Source organism: Lissotriton helveticus, chromosome 3_2 (genome assembly GCF_964261635.1).
Source record: "Lissotriton helveticus chromosome 3_2, aLisHel1.1, whole genome shotgun sequence".
In the NCBI taxonomy this organism is placed as follows: domain Eukaryota; kingdom Metazoa; phylum Chordata; class Amphibia; order Caudata; family Salamandridae; genus Lissotriton; species Lissotriton helveticus.
This window is the reverse complement of record NC_136062.1, coordinates 411,239,031-411,257,359: the sequence shown is the minus strand read 5'-3', so window position 1 is coordinate 411,257,359 and position 18,329 is coordinate 411,239,031.

The window sequence follows — 18,329 nt, the reverse complement described above, 5'->3', positions numbered from 1 at the left end:
ATGCCTTTTTTGACTTTTGCAAATTCTAAGATCGATTACTACTGCTATGTTCATTTGTGTTTTTAGTTGAAAATGAAAACGTAATTATATTGGAAATTTTTGGTGGAATGAATTATGTCTTAAAAATGTATTTTATGTGGAATTCTGCAGAATTCTAAATCATAATAAAAATAATTGAATTGAATTGAATTGAAACTTGTCAGTGTCATGACCATCATGTATTGTGTGCGATAGCACACGTCAAAGGTCTTCCAGAACACCTGGGAACACTTGAGCAATCAACAGAGACCCAGAGTGTGTGAGAATTGCAGCCTAAAAGACAGCTGGCATTGACCGAAGAAAATACCCTCTTCCAAAAAGCATCTGCTTTCTTTTTCTCCCTATCAAGGGGAGTAATCAGGAAGCATTAGGATTTTTCCTGTTGGATGAAACTTGCATCACCAAGGTCTCAGGAGAAGGGAGCAAGGTCAGTTGGAGCATGGCGATGATGCAGCACAACCTGACGATTCAGTGGGGGACCCAAACAAGGGTTGTCCCCAGTTTGCCAAAAGGTTGTCAGTCAGAGCCTGATTAAAGAGCAATAGGGGCTCAGTATTGTTCTGCTCCGGTTGGAGAATTTCAGTTAGAACGTTAGTTTTGGCTCCAAGATGGGGAGCTAAAGGTCGAGTACCTCAGCTGCCCCTCGCATAACCAATGCGAAGAAGACACTTTCCACAGTCGCAGGGCCTGGAAGGGAGGTTTGGCCAGTCTCAGAGAGGTATCAAGGCCACTGGCATCCTGGAGACATGTCCCATGGAAATGAAATGCTGAAATTCTCAAGTGGAGCAGGCAAGGCCTGCAGTTCGATAAACACAGTGTGGGCATCGGTCGATGTTGGGGTGGCACTGACTCAGAGACAAAGAGCACAATGAGTAGCACCACATCCTCCAGCATTGATGGAGACAGCATTGTCATCGGCATACCGGGAACTGGTGTGAAACATGGAGCCTGAGATGGAGTTGGCAAAGGTGCCAGCATGTGCCTTGTGGGGGGCTCAGAGGGTCCAACTGGAACCTAGGGGGACAAATCTGGTGGTATCCCAGATGGAGAACCTCTCAGGTCTGTGGGGCCCACAGGTATGCCAGAGGGAGTAGGAAGGTATCTAAAGAGTCAGATCATGGACTAACAGAAGTCTTGGATCAGACTCTGACATACATGGCCCAGGAAGCTCTGATTGTGCCGGGAAAAGTTGCGGCATTGACTCCGTCATTGACCGGCAGTGAGTGCAGCTCGATAGGCATGATGATGCCCTCACACCATCTCATGTTTACGAGAGGGCGGGAAGGGGCTGATGCCTGCTTGGATTTCTTATGCTGTTTCTTTGACTTACCTGAGTATTTACAGTGTGGGGATAAATAACCTTGGGACCACATTACGGATTGTGAATTTGATCTAGACCGTCCATTGGACTTCTGATCCAGATGCAGAGTTTTTCGATGTTTGGCAATGTAGAGCTTTGCCTTGTGGTACCGGATGTCCTTTGGATTCATTGATGCGCTGTCTCTACAGGCTTTAGAGTAGTGGTCTGACCCCAGACATTACAGGAAAAACTGATGGATATCTGTCACAGATATTGACTTGCGACAGTCCATGCAAGTTTTACACCATGTACTTTTGGGAAGGGACATTTTGCCTTACACACTGCATTTTTTTAGGTCTGAGGTAGAGAGGTATCTGGAAGGGATGAGTGGTGGCAATGGATCCGCATCTGATTACAAAGAAAGAAAAGAAAGGAACTCAGATCAGGGTGCTCGAATAGCACCTATATTGCCTAAGAATGTAATTTCCAGATTGGAACGAGCATCAGTTTGGCGATGCACAGCACAGCAGCGCCTATTAGCAATACTGTTCAGAAGTTTAAAGATCCAGTCTGACACCTGGGGATGTATTCAAAAGGTAAGGAATCTGCATTAAGGAGTGTCTGTTAGAAGTATTAAGAATCACAGGAGATCATCCCCACATACTAGTACCCTGTACCCAAGAGGTAGTTGACACAAGAATGTTCTTCATGGTTCCGATGACATCGCTGAAGGTAGGAAGAGCATTCTGATAAGCACTTAATACACTGATGAACTTGTGTTAGCTTTACACTAAACTCTAAGCACCTGTGGATTGCAATCTGTGCTAACAAATCTAATATTATTCTTGACCTTAGTGGTATGGCTGGGGCATTCAGAATTGACCGATGCGTAGCCTTACCAACTTTTCATGCACTGACATCACGTCAAAGGTTTCTGTAAGAGGCAAAATAACTTGATGGATGACTTCCAGTAATTACCCAGAAGTGAAACTGGACTTATGCAACATTTCCAACCCACCTACTTTAGATGAGACAGTAGCAGCCAAGGCAGCTATTGAAAGTTTTTTTATCCTTCTGTATAGCAATTGCAGCCAAGGCACAAGACTAAATCAGGCAGGGCTTATGTAATTCGCAGGGAAAATCAGAAATGTAAATATTGTTGCCATGACAGCCACGTTGGATTACTCAATTGTCAGCAGGTGCGGAGTCAGGAGAATTGATCAGAAGTTAGTGTAAACGTTGATGAGCTTCATTGTTACTGTGCAAAGGCCAATTTACTACGCAGTGCTGGTTTGTATGCGGTGATGGTGAGAGTGATGATTTTTAATTTCATGAACATAATTTTAATTTTTTGGGAGAAATGCCTTTAAGTAAGTATACATTGCTTAAACCCAATATATTTCAATACTTTATACCAAACTGGCCTTTTCTTTGTCAGAAAGTAAAAAAAGGAAGATTAAGAGACTAATTTGTCCTTATCAGGCTTGTTTTCCTTTTCTGACATTATTACAAAATGTGATTTACTCTGATACTTTAACCCCTTCACTGCGGGGCTGTTTCCCCCACTGTGCTGGGGGGTGGGGGGAGTGCACAGTGCCCCGGTGCTCATGACAAGGTCAGCTCGACATGAGCCACGGCGCTCCGGTGCTCATGACGAGCTGAGCTCGTCATATCCACACTCGTTCCAATGGAACGCTCAGCACAGCAGGGGAATCAGCCCAGCATGCGAGCATTCATGTAACGGGCGCAGTCATGTAACGGCCGCAGTCATGATGAGCTCAGCTCATCATGAGCACCGGAGCGCCGAGGCTCATGACGAGCTGACCTCATCATGAGCACAGGAGGGGTTAATAACAATAAGAAATACCTTTGATATTTGAACTTAAGTATTTAATAATACCTTACATGTTTCAATACATTTTGTACGATTATAAGATAATAGGCTCCATATGAGCAAAATGTATTTTTTAAAATGTATTAACAATTTAAGCGATATTGGGCCTGACATAGAGGTTGGTGGATGGAGAAAGGTCAGACAGGGTAGTGTAGAACTTCACGTCCTGCACCCTTCCTTTACTCTGGCTGCCAAACTGAATAAGCATTGGCATAGCCAATAGGTCTCGCTTTTGGGACCTTATAAGTATTTAGTTATACAGCACAATATCCTTGGTGCAACAACATTAACTGTTGCAAGGTAAAACACTTATGAGGTCCCAAAGGCGAGACCTATTGGCAAAGCCAATGCTTTTTTTTTTTTTTAATAGGACAAGCAGTGCTCTCAGTCTCCGGCTGCCACTTAGAGGTAAAGAGAGAGAGGGGTGAGTAGAGAGAGGGATAGGTGTGTTGAGAGAGGTGTGTAGAGAGAGGTGTGTAGAGAGAGGTGGGTAGAGAGAGGTGTGTAGAGAGAGGTGGGTAGAGAGAGGGGTAGAGTGACTCGAACCTGGGACCCCAGTTATCCAGTCCTAGCCCCAAGGCCACATCAGAGATATAGAGAGGAAGGCAGGCAGAAGCCATATAAAAGCTCGGCTCGAGGCCCCAACAGGACTCCGAGCTGAGCCAGAGTCACGCTACAGTCTCGAGCAGTCAATGGCTCGCCCATATCTAAATAATTCTGTGCCATTTTGTGTTTAGGAATTAGGACTCTAATGTCCTGCACGCCTTGCACATATGTGAGTGTTCGGTACACATATGCTCCTGACCAATTACGTGAGCCCATCTTGAGTTGAGGTGGTATTTTGATCCTGCATGTAATTCAATACAGACTGTTAATTGTGGTGTGCATCTGTGCATTTCTAGGACTTGTGACTGTTGCTGCTCTGTAGTGCGAACCTCTGGGGCTGTTAGTGTGACGCAAGTGCCTCTTATGCTCATCTTTACGCAACACAGATTCCTCTCCACACCCAGGGGCGGCGTGCTGGGAAGTTTCACAGTAGCTTGAGTTGTACTGGCGTGAAGAGTGTGCGTGGAGCTCCGGTGTTTGTAGTGTCAGCGTGACAGGGCGAGGTCCGTAGACAGGGCGATGTTAGTAGTGTGGTGATCTGTGTATTCAAGGCACTTTTGCTGTGATTCCTTCTTGTTTGAGTATAGTGATGTTGGTACCGCATGGATGTGTGTGTAGTTATGGATGTGTGTGTAAGTAGTTTGTAGGCACAGTCAATGTACAGTAGTCAGGTATGGATGTGTGTGTGTGTAAGTAGTTTGTAGGCACAGTCAATGTAAGTAGTCAGGTATGGATGTGTGTGTGTGTAAGTAGTTTGTAGGCACAGTCAATGTACAGTAGTCAGGTATGGATGTGTGTGTGTGTAAGTAGTTTGTAGGCACAGTCAATGTACAGAAGTCAGGTATGGATGTGTGTGTAGTAGTTTGTAGGCACAGTCAATGTACACAATTCAGTTAAGGATGTGTGTGTGTGTGTGTGTGTAAGTAGTTTGTAGGCACAGATTGTACAGTAGTTATGTATGAGTGTGTGTGTGTTTGTAAGTAGTTTGTAGGCACAGTCAATGTACAGAAGCCAGATATAGATGTGTATGTGAGTGTGTGTGTGGGTAAGCAGTTTGTAGGCACAGTCAAGTTACAGAAGTCAGGTATGTATGTGTGTGTGTGTGTGTGTGTGTGTGTGTGTGTATGTGTGTGTGTGTGTGTAAGTAGTTTGTAGGCACCGTCAGTGTACAGAAGTCAAGTATTGATGTGTGTGTGCAAGTAGTTTGTAGGTACAGGTAGCATACAGAAGTCAGGTATGGATGTGTTGTGCATAAGAAGTTTGTAGACACAGTCAATGTACAAAAGTCAGGTATGGATGTGTTGTGTATAAGAAGTTTGTAGACACAGCCAATGTACAGTAGTCAGGTATGGATGTGTGTGTGTTTGTAAGTAGTTTGTAGGCACATCAATGCACGGAAGTCAGGTATGGCTGTGTGTGTAAGTAGTCTGTAGGCACAGTCAATGTACAGTGTGTGTGTGTGTATGTGTGTGTGTGTGCGTGTGTGTGTGTGTGTATATATATATATGTGTATGTGTGTATATATATATATATATATATATATATTACCTACTGGCGGTCGCCAGTAGGTAGTTATAGTTAGGATTGATTTCCATAGGGAAATCGCAACATTCTATTTGGAATAACTTTGGCGCCGGTTGAGGCATCAGCCTGAATGTTTCAGCAACTTTGCCTCGCGGCTCTCCGCTCCTTCCCTGAAAGTTTGGGGGGGATTCATCAAGCGGGGGCCGAGATAAAAGGGGGGTCCCAAAACATGTTTTCTCCATGTTAATTTCCATAGGGCGGTCGGTCGCACTTTTAGCCCGAACGGCTGAATGGATTTTCACCAAACTTGGCAAAATTGTAGGGACTGGTAGCCCGATGTGCCTTTGCTATGTCTCAAGGTATGTGCTCCAGAGGATTTTGAGTAATTTAGGTTCAAAAAAATTTATATATCTGTAAGCGTGCCCCGGTACGCGCACCAGGGAGTGCTCTGGGCGCGCCACGCGACTTGCGCACGGAAAGCTGATTGGCTCTCGGGCGTCTGTAAACATTCGAAACAGTCCGGAGCGGCCGCCATCTTGTGTCTCGGTAGGATCGAGACACAAGAGGTGGTAAAAACAAAGGGGGAAATAACAAAAAGGGGGCAGGGTAGATCCCCCTGACCCCCTAGGTTTGATGTGGGGGCCATAAAAGGGTCCCTCGGATAACATTTTTTTTTTTTTTCGGTTTTCGCGGGGGGTGCGCCCGGTACGCGCACCGGGGAGCGCACCAGGGAGCGTACTTTGGTGAAAAATAGTTAAAATAATAGTGTAAAATAATCATTTTGAGTGATTACAGGTAGGGTAGCTCTGAAAAGAGCTTTTGGGTTCAAAAGAGCTTTTGGGTGTAATAGGTACCTACAAGTACGTCCCACACACACCTACACACACACAACCCCACACCCCCACACCCACACACACCTCACACACGCACACCTCCACCCACACCTAAACACCCCACACCCCCACACCGACACCTTACACATCCACACCCACACATTCCATACACCCACACTCATACACACACCTCACCACCCCCCTAACACACACACACACACACGCACACACAGATACCTCACAGACACACCCCACACATTCTACAGACACACCTCCGCCCCCACACATGCACACACACCTCACAGACACACCCACACATCCCACACATACACACATATCTTACACACACACCCCCCACACCCACACACCCCCCACACACACCTCACACACCCACATTTCCACCTACACTCAAACACCCCACACACCCAGACCCGCACACACACCTTACACACCCATACCCCCACCCACATCCACATACTCTATACACCTACATACACCTATACACCTCACCCCCACAGACACATACACACACACACCTCACAGACATACCCAACCATCCCCCACACACACCTCCCCCGCCCCCACACACATGGGGAAAACTCAGTGAACCAGTAAAATGATAATTTAAAGTGCTTAGAGGTAGAGTGCCTCTGAATAGAATTGTTGTGTTGTGTGGGTGACTTAAGTACCAACATGTAGGTACCAATGCAGAGTCATGTTGTTACAGAGGTTATTGTGGTATATGGAATCTATACTATAGTCTGTCAGGAAAGCAGAAAGATCATGGAGGCAGGAGATGAAAAAGAGATGTCAAATACACATTTGAGATAATATAGTGGGAGAAAGGAAGTATCTATGAGCAAAATTACTATATAACATAAAAAAGTTGCACAGTATACTATAAGTCTGACTTTACATTATAATCAATTTGGTACTAGTTTAAGAATTATATATAAAAATGAATATTGTCTCAAACAATTTTAGAATTATTAAATATACATTTATTTTTCAGATTCTTTTTCCAAATTAAACATAACTACTATCATTTGACTGTCAGAAATGTCCTCATTTTGAATGAGCCAATCCACAGATTATACACATTGTTGAAGTTCATGGTCCCGTGACTCATCCATGAATTCCAAGTCATTGGGTTCAATGATTTCTTCATTGTTCGTCTCTAGGACAATTTCAAAGGAAACGTTTTGTTGTAAAAAAGTGCATGTGATGAAGCCTAAGTAAATTCATAATTATACAAGCCAAGCCTAAATCCATCCATAACTATAACAGAGAAGTCTATCTAAATCTATAACTATTACAGAGAGATAGTATAAAACTATTAGAAAAAGTTTCCCAAATTAACTTAAAATGCACAACATACTTCATTTTTCAAAATAACAACTTACCTTACAAAAAGCAGTTTAAGTTCTCAGTGAAAATTTTCTTGAAATGTACTTTAGGAGGTAGTAGTCAAAATGGCTGTGTTTCCCTCTCTTTCTTTATATATATTCATGTACATAACCAATGAAATGTCAGGAAAAAAAGTAGAAAATGAAAGTAACATTTTAATTGGTTGTCAATTCTAACACTTCAGATGTGTTTCTGTGAAGTAATTTACCTCAGGATATTTAGAGAGGTCTACAGGCTAAATGGCACAATGGAATTCCACCAAATTTGGGAAAATGGTAGGGATTGGTATATAGTATGAGCTATTCTATATAAGTGGTTTTTATGTAAATTAACTTTTAACATTTTTTTTGGAGCGCTTCCCGGTGCGCGCCCTGGTACGTGTACCGGTAAGCGCTACGGGAGTCCTCCATTTTGTGTTTCGGTAGATTTGAGACAGAAAATGGCGGACAAACAACGTTGGGAATGGGTATAAGGGGGCACGGTAGGCACTCCCTGACCCTCTAGGTTTTCTGAGGGGGTCTTAGGAGGCCCATATAGGCCAAAAAAAAATAATAATAATTTTCGCGCGGGGAGCGCCCGGTACGCGCACCGGGAAGCGTACCGGGGAGCGTACTTTGGTGAAAAATAGTGAAAAAAGTTAGAAAAAGATAATCATTTGGAGTGATCAGAGGTAGGGTAGCTCTGAAGAGAGCTTTTGGGTGCTGTGGCTGATTTAGGTACCTACAAGTAGGTACCAATGCACAGTCTTAAATTGAGGAGGAATATTCTATTCCCCTCATCTGAGAAGTGCACACCATCTCCTCTGTAGATATCTTGCATGTTGTAACGCAAGTTGTTGTTGTATATTGAACCCATTCCATAGTCTCTCATGTAAGTAGAAACAGATTTATTCACATGTTTCCGTGCTTTCTCAAGTTGTGGACAAAATTGGTTGGACCAGTTCCATTTCTATCTTTGGCATATATTGGAAAATACCAAGGCAGTTTGAGGAAAAAGTGCCATCAATTGCCCAAAGATGTCCTTTAAAAGCATTTCCAGACCTACCCCAGTCAAAGTGCCTAAGTCATTTCCACCACAGTGAAGAATTATGAGGTTAGGGTGTGGCAAATGCAACAAGGTTTTCACCAATGGAATCAATTGGTGACATCTCAATCCTCTCTGGCCAATCTATTTAATGAGGTTTATCAAAGAGGAAACAGACACTTGTAACACTAGGCCATTGGTCATATAAATTTAGAGTAACCTCAAAAACCCTATGCAAATGTGGTTATTGCGGTATATATGGTTCGTCCGCCCCGCATATGGGTTGTTGGCCGTTATCATTGGTTACTCCAAGTTAGTGATGTTGCCAGCCTCAACCGGAGGCACCTCTGGCTTATAGTGCAGTGTCCAGAGAAGAAGAAAAAGTGGTGTGTCAAAATAGAATTTCGAAAAAAGGAAAAAAGGTTTAAAAGCTGAAAAATCACCCTGAATAGTTTTATTTAATGGTGTGATTTCCAGGTTATTAAAAAGATCTGTTACTACTAGGTTGATCGAGTAACTAGATCATAGTAGTTGAAAAACACTTATTGCACAAACGTCGACATGTTTCTGCTCTGTCGGCCCACAGGGGTCTATAGAGCATTCGTCAGGACTCACAGTTAAACAGACAAACAATGTTCGGATTACTCACACCTTTTGTGTTGTGTTACGTTAATAACCTGTATACTTTGCAGGGTATTGACTCCTCCGGTTTCTGAAAAGAAATAGGGAGAGAAACATCGAGAGAGACACACTGATTGCAAAACATCCTAATTTAGGCTAGTGCAAAGGGTAGAATAACATTATTATTCATTCATTCCTGAAAATTCATCTCTAAAGTGGGGAGGGTTTGGTAACCGGGTAGAGCTTTTCGCGCTATAGACAGGGTAATGAAATTATGTAAAAAGCACATTCTGCAAGGTGAGTTTTATCTAGTACGCGCTGGCTTATTATTTAGCAAGCATAACGGGTAGGTTATTTTAAAGAAATGCAGCGCATAGAGCTCGTGGAAAAGGAACTCGTGGAAAGGAACCTATTAAGCAAGATGGGCGAGTTATTAAACGCAGCGCATTCTCGTACCTTGTAAACGGAGAGTACTCGCTTGCGTCGGGGGGCCCTCAGGACACAGAGCTGTGTTTAAAATATATCGTGTTAATAAATATTCCGTATGGTCACCTTACCGAGATTCAGTGGAAAATGCTGCGTGGCTCCGCCATTACCCGCGTGTACTTGCAATCACGTCTAGTGCTGACTCTGCCCCCGGAAGTTCGTGAATCCGGCTGGGCAGGCGTTTTTAAAGAGGCAGGCACTCTAGGCTCACGTGTTTGCGGACGTATCTGGATAATATGTTTTTTTTAAACAAAACTTTATTACTTGCATCAAGGAGAAATGGAATTTTGGCGAGTATTGTTTATTTTCTGAACTAGGCAGTCTCTTGTATTCTATAGATGGTACGTCATTTAGAAAATTGGTGCCACGGAATGGAATCATTAAGGTCGTTTTCGTAAGTTCTAAGACGTTCCACCCACCTCTGTTCTTTCTCAAATAATGTTCTTTCACATCTTTGGGATTTATCGGTTAGCATTTCGATTACTGACCAGTGGATGTCATCGCAGGAATGACCTGCTTGCACGAAGTGGGTACAAAGTTTGGTGGTATTCTTTTTTAATCTTATATTACTGCGATGTTCGCCAATCCTTGTTTTTATTTTTCGACATGTCATCCCGATGTAACGCTTGCCGCAAGGGCAGGTCACTATATAGATGACATGAGTCGAATTACAATTAGTGTGTTGGCGTTGCTGCCAGAGGAGGGTGTCAGAAAGCTGTAATGTTTTTGTAGCAGTTGTAGTTTTACATGCTACGCATGACCCACACGGATAGTGTCCAGTTACAGGTGACATAGTTATATCCCTGGGCAGAATTGCTTTCAATTTCTTTGGCGGCGGTCGAGTATGTACCAAGACATCCTTGATGTTCTTTGATCTCCTATTGGCAAACCTTGGTCTGGGCCAATCAAAATGTCCGGTGTGAAGGATATGCCAGTTCTTGTTTACTAATTTCTTTACTGCGTAAGACGCCTGGCTGAATGTTGTCACACAGGTAGTTAGATCAGGTATTATTTCTTTCTGAAATGTTTGCAGGAGGCATTCTCTCGGTTGATTGGTAGCTCTTTTTTTGCAGAGTTTGATGGTTTTCTCTGTATAGTCTCTCTGTCTCAGTCTGTCACATAATTCATTGGCTTGCAATCTATAATCTGAGTTGTTACTGCAGTTCCTCTTTAAACGCAGAAACTGGCTGTAGGGAAGATTGTCCCTCAATGGTTTGGGGTGAAAACTTCTATAGGACAAAATGCTGTTTTTGGCCGTGGGTTTCCTGAACGTTTTCGTGTGTAACTCATTATCCTTTACGAATATGGTTATATCAAGGAAATCAAGGTTGCAGCTGGTGGCTGTATGTGTGAATTTTAGCCATGGGTCAAGGTTATTGAGCCAGTTCATAAAAGACTGTAGGTCCAATTTTTTGTCCCAAATCAAGATGATATCATCAATGTATCTCTTCCAGTATAGAATACTGGAAGAGAAGGTGTTGTTCACATTGATTATGTTGAGTTCTTCAAAGTGACTGACATAGAGCCCCGCCACCGAGGGAGCGAAGGCGCTCCCCATGGATGTTCCATGGATTTGAAGGTACATATCATCTCCAAAGGCAAAGAAGTTCTCCTTCAGTGCTAACTTGCAGCACTCTAGGATGAAATGTCTTGGTGTTTTAAATTCCCAATCTTTCGAAAATAAAACGTCTTCCAAAACTTGCATAGTATCGTTTTGAGGCAGACTAGTGAAAAGGGCTTCAACATCCAGGCCCACAAGTAGCATTGTTTGAGGATTGAAAGGTTTTTTGTCTATTTGTACCAAGAGATCTCGTGTGTCCTTTAAATATGCCGGTGTTTGTTGGACAAGAGGCTTTAGGAATTCATCGGCAAATTTGGAGAGTGGTTCTAATATTGAACCAATGCCCGAAACTATCGGACGACCTGGTGGTGGGCTTCTGTTTTTATGAGTTTTTGGCAGAGAATAAAAGTAGGGAGTAATAGGTTCCTTTGCCATCAGAAAATCTGCCTCCTTCGGTGTAATCCAGCCTTTGGTCTCTGCTTCATTAACCATAATCGAAATGGTATTCCTGAGTCTTTCAGTGGGGTCTGAGTCAATCTTTAGATAAAACCTTGTATCAGATAGCAGAGCTAAGCACTGTGAGTCATATCCTTCTTTGCTTAAGATAACAGTTCCACCCCCCTTGTCCGCTGGCTTGATCACTATTTTATCATTGGTTTTTAATGCTTCCAGGGCCAAGCGTTCGTTTTTGCTCAGGTTTTGGTAGGGTTTTTTATGTTGCAATTTGTCTACTCCATTTAGAAGTGCCTGCTCGAACGTCTGTAATTCTGGGTGTACGGTTGAGGCTGGTGGATTAAAGGTGGATTTGTTCCTCAAAGTAGTATCACCCTGTTCTGTCATCCCAATGTTGGTATTCTGATTGGAGAAGAAGGCCTTCAATTTCAATGTCCTACAGAATTCGGCTAATTCACTCTTCAATTTGAAAGTGTCAAGCCTGGGGGTAGGAACAAATCCCAGTCAGTGTTAAGGATTTCGATCTGTTCTTGTGGTAATTCGATACCTGAGAGATTGACTACGAGGGATTGGTTTTGCTGGTGGAGGGGTGCGATGCTGCCATGCTGCGTGTCTGAACATTCCTCTGCTGGTCTTGCCATCTGAGGGATTTTTTCTTTCCTCTTGGCTGGTTTTGGCCTCTCGATAAAAAATGAGGTTCTTTTTGGGTGGTGTGCATATCATGCCCCATTTGCTGATCTCCCAAGTTTGGCATTTGTTGCATGCCAGGATTATATGGATCCATCCAACCTCCATATGGTGGAACGAAAGGCTGGTAATATGGCATGTTGTACCCGTGAAAAAATGGTCTCTGCCATCTATTTCCTCTCCTCGGGCGGTTTTGTCTGTAATTACTCCTGCCTCTCTTGGGGAAATATCCATCCGTACTGTTGAAGGAATTGTTTGAGGAATTATTAGATTCGTTGTCAGATCCTGTATCCTGAGGGGAATATTCCTCCACAGTATATGGATGCATCTTTTCTTGGTTGAATTTCTTTAGATCTTTTCCAAGTTTGTTTAACTTGCTTTGTGTGAGAAATTCCCGGGTTTCCTCCAATTCCTTGTTGATTTCATCCAGCCTTTGTTTATACACTGCGGGATTGATGCCTTTCTTCAGCTCCTTTTCGCAATCCTCGATCTCTTTTAGGAGCCTATCTGATAATCTTTTTGCAGTTTTGACAATTAGTACTAGATAGTCGAGAGTACACTTCCACGATATTGAGGACCAATCCCGTCGGAAGGCTAGGTCACTCAAGAAGATACGTGGGGCATTATTAATCCAAAGGCCTCTTGGGGCTGCTTTCACTCTCAGATATTCTGTCATGATGATTCCATGTATTGATGTTCTCATCTGTTCTCTTTTTTTCTCCGTCAATTTGTCCCAATCATCTGCCTGTGCTAATGCTTCCGTAAGTTCAGTGTTCTGTAGGAGTGATTGTCCTGCCAGAATTTCATCTATGTCATTCGCGTCAAAGCTCAAACCAAGATTACCCTCCATTTAGAGTTTCTGGGTAATATATATATACACCAAATGCGTATATAATATTTAGTCCCGCTGCTGCACGCAGCTTAAATACCAATCAATCAATGGGGAGGGACTAGGGATTTGAAGGTCTGTTTCATTCCCCAGGGTAAGTACGAGGTTTATCAAAGAGGAAACAGACACTTGTAACACTAGGCCATTGGTCATATAAATTTAGAGTAACCTCAAAAACCCTATGCAAATGTGGTTATTGCGGTATATATGGTTCGTCCGCCCCGCATATGGGTTGTTGGCCGTTATCATTGGTTACTCCAAGTTAGTGATGTTGCCAGCCTCAACCGGAGGCACCTCTATCTTATAGTGCAGTGTCCAGAGAAGAAGAAAAAGTGGTGTGTCAAAATAGAATTTCGAAAAAAGGAAAAAAGGTTTAAAAGCTGAAAAATCACCCTGAATAGTTTTATTTAATGGTGTGATTTCCAGGTTATTAAAAAGATCTGTTACTACTAGGTTGATCGAGTAACTAGATCATAGTAGTTGAAAAACACTTATTGCACAAACGTCGACATGTTTCTGCTCTGTCGGCCCACAGGGGTCTATAGAGCATTCGTCAGGACTCACAGTTAAACAGACAAACAATGTTCGGATTACTCACACCTTTTGTGTTGTGTTACGTTAATAACCTGTATACTTTGCAGGGTATTGACTCCTCCGGTTTCTGAAAAGAAATAGGGAGAGAAACATCGAGAGAGACACACTGATTGCAAAACATCCTAATTTAGGCTAGTGCAAAGGGTAGAATAACATTATTATTCATTCATTCCTGAAAATTCATCTCTAAAGTGGGGAGGGTTTGGTAACCGGGTAGAGCTTTTCGCGCTATAGACAGGGTAATGAAATTATGTAAAAAGCACATTCTGCAAGGTGAGTTTTATCTAGTACGCGCTGGCTTATTATTTAGCAAGCATAACGGGTAGGTTATTTTAAAGAAATGCAGCGCATAGAGCTCGTGGAAAAGGAACTCGTGGAAAGGAACCTATTAAGCAAGATGGGCGAGTTATTAAACGCAGCGCATTCTCGTACCTTGTAAACGGAGAGTACTCGCTTGCGTCGGGGGGCCCTCAGGACACAGAGCTGTGTTTAAAATATATCGTGTTAATAAATATTCCGTATGGTCACCTTACCGAGATTCAGTGGAAAATGCTGCGTGGCTCCGCCATTACCCGCGTGTACTTGCAATCACGTCTAGTGCTGACTCTGCCCCCGGAAGTTCGTGAATCCGGCTGGGCAGGCGTTTTTAAAGAGGCAGGCACTCTAGGCTCACGTGTTTGCGGACGTATCTGGATAATATGTTTTTTTTAAACAAAACTTTATTACTTGCATCAAGGAGAAATGGAATTTTGGCGAGTATTGTTTATTTTCTGAACTAGGCAGTCTCTTGTATTCTATAGATGGTACGTCATTTAGAAAATTGGTGCCACGGAATGGAATCATTAAGGTCGTTTTCGTAAGTTCTAAGACGTTCCACCCACCTCTGTTCTTTCTCAAATAATGTTCTTTCACATCTTTGGGATTTATCGGTTAGCATTTCGATTACTGACCAGTGGATGTCATCGCAGGAATGACCTGCTTGCACGAAGTGGGTACAAAGTTTGGTGGTATTCTTTTTTAATCTTATATTACTGCGATGTTCGCCAATCCTTGTTTTTATTTTTCGACATGTCATCCCGATGTAACGCTTGCCGCAAGGGCAGGTCACTATATAGATGACATGAGTCGAATTACAATTAGTGTGTTGGCGTTGCTGCCAGAGGAGGGTGTCAGAAAGCTGTAATGTTTTTGTAGCAGTTGTAGTTTTACATGCTACGCATGACCCACACGGATAGTGTCCAGTTACAGGTGACATAGTTATATCCCTGGGCAGAATTGCTTTCAATTTCTTTGGCGGCGGTCGAGTATGTACCAAGACATCCTTGATGTTCTTTGATCTCCTATTGGCAAACCTTGGTCTGGGCCAATCAAAATGTCCGGTGTGAAGGATATGCCAGTTCTTGTTTACTAATTTCTTTACTGCGTAAGACGCCTGGCTGAATGTTGTCACACAGGTAGTTAGATCAGGTATTATTTCTTTCTGAAATGTTTGCAGGAGGCATTCTCTCGGTTGATTGGTAGCTCTTTTTTTGCAGAGTTTGATGGTTTTCTCTGTATAGTCTCTCTGTCTCAGTCTGTCACATAATTCATTGGCTTGCAATCTATAATCTGAGTTGTTACTGCAGTTCCTCTTTAAACGCAGAAACTGGCTGTAGGGAAGATTGTCCCTCAATGGTTTGGGGTGAAAACTTCTATAGGACAAAATGCTGTTTTTGGCCGTGGGTTTCCTGAACGTTTTCGTGTGTAACTCATTATCCTTTACGAATATGGTTATATCAAGGAAATCAAGGTTGCAGCTGGTGGCTGTATGTGTGAATTTTAGCCATGGGTCAAGGTTATTGAGCCAGTTCATAAAAGACTGTAGGTCCAATTTTTTGTCCCAAATCAAGATGATATCATCAATGTATCTCTTCCAGTATAGAATACTGGAAGAGAAGGTGTTGTTCACATTGATTATGTTGAGTTCTTCAAAGTGACTGACATAGAGCCCCGCCACCGAGGGAGCGAAGGCGCTCCCCATGGATGTTCCATGGATTTGAAGGTACATATCATCTCCAAAGGCAAAGAAGTTCTCCTTCAGTGCTAACTTGCAGCACTCTAGGATGAAATGTCTTGGTGTTTTAAATTCCCAATCTTTCGAAAATAAAACGTCTTCCAAAACTTGCATAGTATCGTTTTGAGGCAGACTAGTGAAAAGGGCTTCAACATCCAGGCCCACAAGTAGCATTGTTTGAGGATTGAAAGGTTTTTTGTCTATTTGTACCAAGAGATCTCGTGTGTCCTTTAAATATGCCGGTGTTTGTTGGACAAGAGGCTTTAGGAATTCATCGGCAAATTTGGAGAGTGGTTCTAATATTGAACCAATGCCCGAAACTATCGGACGACCTGGTGGTGGGCTTCTGTTTTTATGAGTTTTTGGCAGAGAATAAAAGTAGGGAGTAATAGGTTCCTTTGCCATCAGAAAATCTGCCTCCTTCGGTGTAATCCAGCCTTTGGTCTCTGCTTCATTAACCATAATCGAAATGGTATTCCTGAGTCTTTCAGTGGGGTCTGAGTCAATCTTTAGATAAAACCTTGTATCAGATAGCAGAGCTAAGCACTGTGAGTCATATCCTTCTTTGCTTAAGATAACAGTTCCACCCCCCTTGTCCGCTGGCTTGATCACTATTTTATCATTGGTTTTTAATGCTTCCAGGGCCAAGCGTTCGTTTTTGCTCAGGTTTTGGTAGGGTTTTTTATGTTGCAATTTGTCTACTCCATTTAGAAGTGCCTGCTCGAACGTCTGTAATTCTGGGTGTACGGTTGAGGCTGGTGGATTAAAGGTGGATTTGTTCCTCAAAGTAGTATCACCCTGTTCTGTCATCCCAATGTTGGTATTCTGATTGGAGAAGAAGGCCTTCAATTTCAATGTCCTACAGAATTCGGCTAATTCACTCTTCAATTTGAAAGTGTCAAGCCTGGGGGTAGGAACAAATCCCAGTCCCTTGTTAAGGATTTCGATCTGTTCTTGTGGTAATTCGATACCTGAGAGATTGACTACGAGGGATTGGTTTTGCTGGTGGAGGGGTGCGATGCTGCCATGCTGCGTGTCTGAACATTCCTCTGCTGGTCTTGCCATCTGAGGGATTTTTTCTTTCCTCTTGGCTGGTTTTGGCCTCTCGATAAAAAATGAGGTTCTTTTTGGGTGGTGTGCATATCATGCCCCATTTGCTGATCTCCCAAGTTTGGCATTTGTTGCATGCCAGGATTATATGGATCCATCCAACCTCCATATGGTGGAACGAAAGGCTGGTAATATGGCATGTTGTACCCGTGAAAAAATGGTCTCTGCCATCTATTTCCTCTCCTCGGGCGGTTTTGTCTGTAATTACTCCTGCCTCTCTTGGGGAAATATCCATCCGTACTGTTGAAGGAATTGTTTGAGGAATTATTAGATTCGTTGTCAGATCCTGTATCCTGAGGGGAATATTCCTCCACAGTATATGGATGCATCTTTTCTTGGTTGAATTTCTTTAGATCTTTTCCAAGTTTGTTTAACTTGCTTTGTGTGAGAAATTCCCGGGTTTCCTCCAATTCCTTGTTGATTTCATCCAGCCTTTGTTTATACACTGCGGGATTGATGCCTTTCTTCAGCTCCTTTTCGCAATCCTCGATCTCTTTTAGGAGCCTATCTGATAATCTTTTTGCAGTTTTGACAATTAGTACTAGATAGTCGAGAGTACACTTCCACGATATTGAGGACCAATCCCGTCGGAAGGCTAGGTCACTCAAGAAGATACGTGGGGCATTATTAATCCAAAGGCCTCTTGGGGCTGCTTTCACTCTCAGATATTCTGTCATGATGATTCCATGTATTGATGTTCTCATCTGTTCTCTTTTTTTCTCCGTCAATTTGTCCCAATCATCTGCCTGTGCTAATGCTTCCGTAAGTTCAGTGTTCTGTAGGAGTGATTGTCCTGCCAGAATTTCATCTATGTCATTCGCGTCAAAGCTCAAACCAAGATTACCCTCCATTTAGAGTTTCTGGGTAATATATATATACACCAAATGCGTATATAATATTTAGTCCCGCTGCTGCACGCAGCTTAAATACCAATCAATCAATGGGGAGGGACTAGGGATTTGAAGGTCTGTTTCATTCCCCAGGGTAAGTACGAGGTTTATCAAAGAGGAAACAATGCTACTTGTGGGCCTGGATGTTGAAGCCCTTTTCACTAGTCTGCCTCAAAACGATACTATGCAAGTTTTGGAAGACGTTTTATTTTCGAAAGATTGGGAATTTAAAACACCAAGACATTTCATCCTAGAGTGCTGCAAGTTAGCACTGAAGGAGAACTTCTTTGCCTTTGGAGATGATATGTACCTTCAAATCCATGGAACATCCATGGGGAGCGCCTTCGCTCCCTCGGTGG